Raw genomic sequence first — 6375 nt, forward strand, 5'->3', positions numbered from 1 at the left:
GTCTCTGATTTTGGAGGTTCAGGGTTATGTCTCCAAGGTCCCCCACCAAGCACTTGTATTTGGGAGGAGTTGTTTCTTATTCAGGGTCCTCAAATGGGAGCAAGTCCTAATTTGCATACCACAAGGGACCATTAAATATGTCTTTTGACATTATTTTTGGGGAAATACTTGTTAAGAATGAATCACGTCGTTATTTAATTTCCAGTGTTATCCATCAGTTTGAACTACTGTTGAGGGGAGAAAGAGAGGGAAAGCTGGAGTCAAGTCACCCTGAGCTTAGTAGATATCATCCAGGTTTGGGCAGTCACTCTGGGCAGGGTAATTTGTGTTACCATAGCTCTTTTAGTATTTGTTTAACAGGGTTTTCTGCATTTGTACAAGACCCTTATTTGGTTAGTTTGAAAGAAAAGAATTGTTGTTCTGGGGATGGTCTTTGTTTTTTAGTGTTGTGTATGTGGTTTGTTTTTTTTTTTTTAAGTTGGTCTCTGACTTGAAAGAGCAGCATGGTGTGATCTGATCTATGAGTTAGTGGTGGTTAATCTAAGTCTTAGAGGTTTTTTAGTTCAGGCTTTTGGCTGTGGGGAAGGAGCAGATATGGAACAATTTAGAGGAATAGGAGCAGTCTTAACCTCTGAAAAGGTGTGTATGTGAGGAGAGAGGTCCTTAGAATCTCACCTTTCCGTTTTTTTGTAAAGTAAGGTTTTAGTATTTGTGATTTTGAAGACAGCTTTGGAGACATGACCCTGGTGTAACTGATGTAATGATACTCTGCAGACTGCCTGAAACAATAGCTCTGTGAGGGGTAAAATTCCTTAATTGTCTTAATTGCATGTGAATTTCTTTGCTCTGAAGGCATTACCAACATGAGCTGGGCCAAGGACTCTGTGTGAGGCAGGAGGAGAGAGGAGCAGGCCAAGTGCTTCCACACAAGCAGTTACTGGGATGGATGTTTGGGAAGTGCTGTGATGCGGTTCTGCCTCTTTGTGAGGTGGGGTCAGAAACCACCCTGGCTGCTACTCCTGCTGAGTATTGCCAACCCCATCATTAGTCAGGCGCACCAAAAATCATGAGATGGGCTTTAAAATCATGATTATGTAAAAATATTGGATTTGAAGTTCTGATTATTTGCCTTCTGCTGTTTGAGCCTTTAGGGTGCTTCTACTGAAAAGACTGCAGGTATATATGTGTGTCTGCTGCCATGCTTTGGTGAAAAAGTGGTCCCATATCACCACCTCTCCAGGTGGAGGAGAGGACCTTCTTCCAATATTATTCCAAGTGGGGCCAGAGCGTAAGAGCCAGAGGATGGGGAAAGGCCAAAGTGGGGCCTCAGATTGCCTTAATCAGGTCATGGCTGTGGGTGAGTGTACGGGGAGCAGCAGCAGATTAATTCACTCTGAGATAAAATCAGGAACGAAAGCACTTGGTGATGGAGTGGGGGATTCCAGCTCCTCCTCTTTAGTTTGGATCCCTATAATGTGTTCATGGCAGTTCCTCTCACTGGGCTGAGGTCACTAGCACCATCACCAGCCATTAGAAGGCCTTCTCTAGACTGGGTATTTGCTTTTTGAAACCTCAAGGTGAGCTTTCCCAATTAGGGCTGTCAATTAAGCGCAGTTAACTCAAGCATTAACTTAAAAATATTAACTCAATTTAAAAAAAATAATCGTGATTAAGCAGAATTTTAATTGCACTGTTACATTTCAATTGGTATTCTATTGTTGTGTATTATAAATTTTTTTGGATATTTTTCTTGTTTTCATATATATTTAAATTACAACACAGAATACAAAGTGCACAGTGCTCACTTTATATTATTTTTTATTACAAATATTTGCGCTGTAAAAAAGACAATCTATTTCTCGTGAAAGTGCTATTTACAAATGTAGAATTTTATTTTGTTACATAACTGCACTCAAAAACAAAACAATGTAAAACTTTTGAACCTACCAGTCCACTCAGTCCTATTTCTTGTTCAGCCAGTCATTAAGACAAACAAGTTTGTTTACATTTACAGGCGATAACGCTGCCCACTTCTTATTTACAATGTCACCCCTGAAAGTGAGAATAGGCACTCACATGGCACTTCTGTAGCTGGCATTGCAAGTTATTTATGTGCCACATGTGCTAAACATTTGTATGTCCCTTCATGCTTTGGCCACCATTCCAGAGGACATACTGATGTAATCAAAAATAATAATATAAAGTGAGCACTGTACACTTTGTATTCTGTGTTGTAATTGAAATCAATATATTTGAAAATGTCAAAAATATACAAAAATATTTAAGTAAACAGTATTCTGTTCTTGTTTAAAAGACTGGTTAAAACTGCAATTAATCGTGCCTATCAACACTAGTGCTTGCACTGTTACAACAATGGCTGTAAAGCAGTGGATCTCTGATTCTGATTATTCTCCATAACTACCAACCAGCCCCCTTTGCATAAAAGGGGGCATGGCTTATTCCGTTTCCTCCAATGGGAGCAGGTGCTAATTTGCATATCAAATAGGACCATAAGGATGAATGTTTGCCATTATATCTGAGTAAAGTCTTTTTAAGTATAAATCTGGTCATTGCTATAGTATCTCTACTGTTATCTCTAGGGTTGAAAATACTGTTGGTAAGAGCGAAAGAAAAATCTCCTTGATATTAGCACATATCTTCTAGTTTTGGTGCAATTACTCTGGGCAGCATTGTTTGTTTAATTACAGCTTCTTTAATGTTTTTAAAGGGATTTTTTTGTCGGATTTTGGCCGGGGACTTAGTGTCAGATATCTTCATTTGGCTAGTTTGAAAGATGGTTATTGCTGATTTTTCTGTTTAAATGTTTGGTTTAATTTGTATTTGTGAATTATGAAAGGAATGTAATCTGCTCAGTGATTTGCTGTTTGTTGGTTACCAAAGTTGAGTCTGACTAAAGGCTAGGAGTTTTCCCTCTAGGGTCTTTCAGATTGTTGTTTGGTGGGGAGTGAGGTGGTAAAGTTAAGAAGAAAAGTACAACGTAAGATCTGTGCTAGGGCAAAAGTCAAAGAAGTAGAAGCAGTATCAACCTCTGACAAGGTGTCTGGAGGCACCCAAATAATGCTGAGTTTTGACTTGTAAGGAGCTAATTAATTCATTGTGGCAGGTGGGCGGTATGTGGCCAGAAAGGCCATTGCTATCTCACTTTTTTCTTTTCTTTTTAAAGAAAGTTTCTAGAGCATGTGGACCATTGCTCAGTTGCCACCATTGGTGTTCAGCTTCTTGGCTCCTCGGAGCTAAGATCAAGTGTAAGTAGTCTCTCCGCCTATCAAAGGCTGTGATCAAGTGTCTTGATGTTTTTGGTCTTTTGGCCCCGAGATGAAAACCTTATCTGTGTGTCCTGGACCGTGAAGTACACACATTATCTTTTAAGTTATATTTGTTCAACAGGGTATTCTGCTTTTGTAGAAAACTCTTATTTGGTTAGTTTGAAAGAAAAAAGTTGTTGTTTGATGGTGTCTGTTTTCTAGTGTTGTGAATGTGTCTTTTTAAGTTAGTCTCTGACTCAAAAAATCAGCATGATCTGATTTACTAGTTAGTGATGGTTAACCCAAGTCTCGGAGGTTTTAAGTTCAGGCTTTTGGCTGTGGGGAGGGAGCAGAGCAAAAAAGAAGCTTAAGATGTATAGTAGGGAAGAAACTAGAGGAATAGGAGCAGTCTCAACCTCTGAAAAGGTGTGTTGGACTGGTAGGCTGTATGTGGGGAGAGAGGTCCTTGGAATCTCACCTTTCAGTTTTTTGTAAAATAAGATTTTAGCACTTGTGATTTTGAAGACAGCTTTGGAGACATGATCCTGGTGTAACTGATGTAAGGATAAAACAACAAGGAGTCCTTGTGGTATCTTAGAGACTAACAAATTTATTTGGGCATAAGCTTACAGGTGGGCTCTATGTGGCCAGAAAGGCCATTGCTATCTCACCTTTTTCTTTTCTTTTCAAATATGTTTCTAGATTCCTGGATCTAAAGAAACCCTTGAAAACGTGACCCTGGTGTAACTGATGCTGATGAGTCCGCAGACTGCCTGGAACAATAGCTCTGTGTGGGGTGAATTTCCTCAATTGTCTCAATGGTGTGTGAATTTCTTTGTCCCCAGCCAACACCAGCCCACCTGGAGAAAAGAAGAGCAAGGTAAGTCCTTCCGTACAGGCAGCCACTGGGATGGATTTGTGATTAAGTACCGGGGCTCCTGTGATACTGCTCCTATCTCTCTGCAAGATGGAGTCTGAGAGGACCCCTGCAACCATTCCTACTGCTCCTGAAAGGATGAAGTGGGGTGTGGTGGGGTCTGTTGCTGCTCCTTGGGACAGAAATTTGCCCCACCCCACTTCTGCCTTTCTGGGGAAAAGGGGGGTGGTTTCCTTCCAGTTCTGTTCTTTGTGAGAAGAAGTGTGAAGGCCAAGGAATGGGGCTGGGCCACTACAGGGCCTAGGATTGCCTTCATCTGGCCAAGTCTGTGTTTGGAGAGGAGTACATTAAACTCTCTAAAGCTGTGGATTTGCTCAGTTGCCACCATTGATGCTCAGCCTTCAGTGGAGCTGAGACAGGAAAAGACACTATTTGCATTGGGGGAGTTTATGCCTTTTTGAAATCTTGAAGTGTAAATAGCAGCGGTGCTTGTTAACACTAGCCGTTGCACTTCTTCAGTTACAGCAGTGGCTGTAATCCAGAGAATCACCAGGCCTGAAGTCTTTTGTCCAATTAAAAGCTACTTTGTCTATCTACTCATGAATGAATACATGTGTCAGGATTCCCTCCCCACTCTGAACTATGGGGTACAGATGTGGGGACCTGCATGAAAGACCCCTAAGTTTATTTCTACCAGTTCAGGTTAAAAACTTCCCCAAGGCACAAATTCTTCCTTGTCCTTGGATGGGAACTGCTGCCACCACCAAGTGAGTTAGACAAAGATTCAGGAAAAGGACCATTTGGAGTTCCTATTTCCCTAAAATATTCCCCCAAGCCTCTTCACTCCCCTTCCTGGGAAGGCTTGAGAATAATATACCAACCAAATAGGTTAACAAGGTGAGCACAGACCAGACCCTGGGGTTTTTAGGACACTAAAAACCCATCAGATTCTTAAAAAAACAGAACTTTATTATAAAGAAAAAAGTAAAAGAAGCACCTCTGTAAAGTCAGGATGGAAAGTAATTTTACAGGTTAGTAAGATTCAAAACACAGAGGGTTCCACTCTAGGCAAAACTTTAAAGTTACAAAAAAACAGGAATAAACCTCTCTCTTAGCATAGGGAAAATTCACAAGCTAAAACAAAAGATAATCTAATGTATTTCCTTCCTATTACTTACAATTTGTAACTTAAATGCTTAGTTCAGGTATGGCTTTGGGAGGTGTATTTTCCCTGCCCTGATTCCTTGCTGACCCGGAGAGAACACAAAGAGAGACAAAACAAAAACCTTCCCCTACAGATTTGAACGTATCTTCTTTCTCCATTGGTCCTTCTGGTCAGGTGCCAACTAGGTTAATTGAATTGATTAACAGGTAAGGGGATTCTGTACCTCTGGCCAAGAGGGATTTTATATTACTGCATACATAAAGGTTGTTACCCTTCCCTTTATATTTATGATAACATAAATGACCCCAGTTGCAAATGGTTCCCTTCCAGTCCTCATACTTTGATAACCTCCAAAATCAGAGACAAACTTTAAGTGCCATGTCGCCAAAGCCTCCCACCAAGCACCTGTGTTTGGGAGGAGCTGTGGTTTATTTAATGTCCTCCAATGGGAGCAAGTGCTAATTTGCATACCACAAGTGACCATTAAATACATCTTTTGACATTATTTTGGGGAAAATACTTGTTAAGAATTAATCATATCGTTATTTAATTTCCAGTGTTATCCATCAGTTTGAATTACTGTTGGGGGAAGAGACAGGGAGAGCTGGAGTCGAGTCACCCTGAGCTTAGTAGATATCATGCAGGTTTGGGCAGTCACACTGGGCAGTGTAATTTGTGTAGCTACAGCTCTTTTAGTATTTGTTTAACAGGGTTTTCTGCCTTTGTAGAAGACCTTTATTTGGTTACTTTGAAAGAAAAGAATTGTTGTTCTGGGGTGTTTTTGTTTTCTTGTGTTGTGGCTCTGTCTTTTAAAATTAGTCTCTGTTGGGGAAGTATATGGGGAGAAGGTCCTTGGTATCTCACTGTTCATTCTTTTCTAAGGTAAGTTTCTAGTACTTATAGCTGTAAAGAAATCTTGGGAGACATGTGTAACGATGCGGTTCTGGTGGGACCCAACTGAGAGTGCCAATTCAGGACAAATTGCTTAAAACAGGGCAGTTACAGCCCTAGGCTGGGGTTTTTCCACCTCTAAGGCTAACCAAACCAGCCAGTCAAAGAGGACTTTG

General features: G+C 40.7%; 1 non-coding gene across 1 annotated transcript; it reads left to right on the plus strand.

Annotated features, from left to right (window-relative positions):
• Positions 1-5984: 5984 nt before the first annotated feature.
• On the plus strand, positions 5985-6045 carry LOC117871443. The gene has a single exon (XR_004644239.1). It is a non-coding gene; the product is annotated as a U7 small nuclear RNA (small nuclear RNA).
• Positions 6046-6375: the final 330 nt, after the last annotated feature.

The sequence above is a fragment of the Trachemys scripta genome, chromosome 1, assembly GCF_013100865.1.
Source record: "Trachemys scripta elegans isolate TJP31775 chromosome 1, CAS_Tse_1.0, whole genome shotgun sequence".
In the NCBI taxonomy this organism is placed as follows: domain Eukaryota; kingdom Metazoa; phylum Chordata; order Testudines; family Emydidae; genus Trachemys; species Trachemys scripta.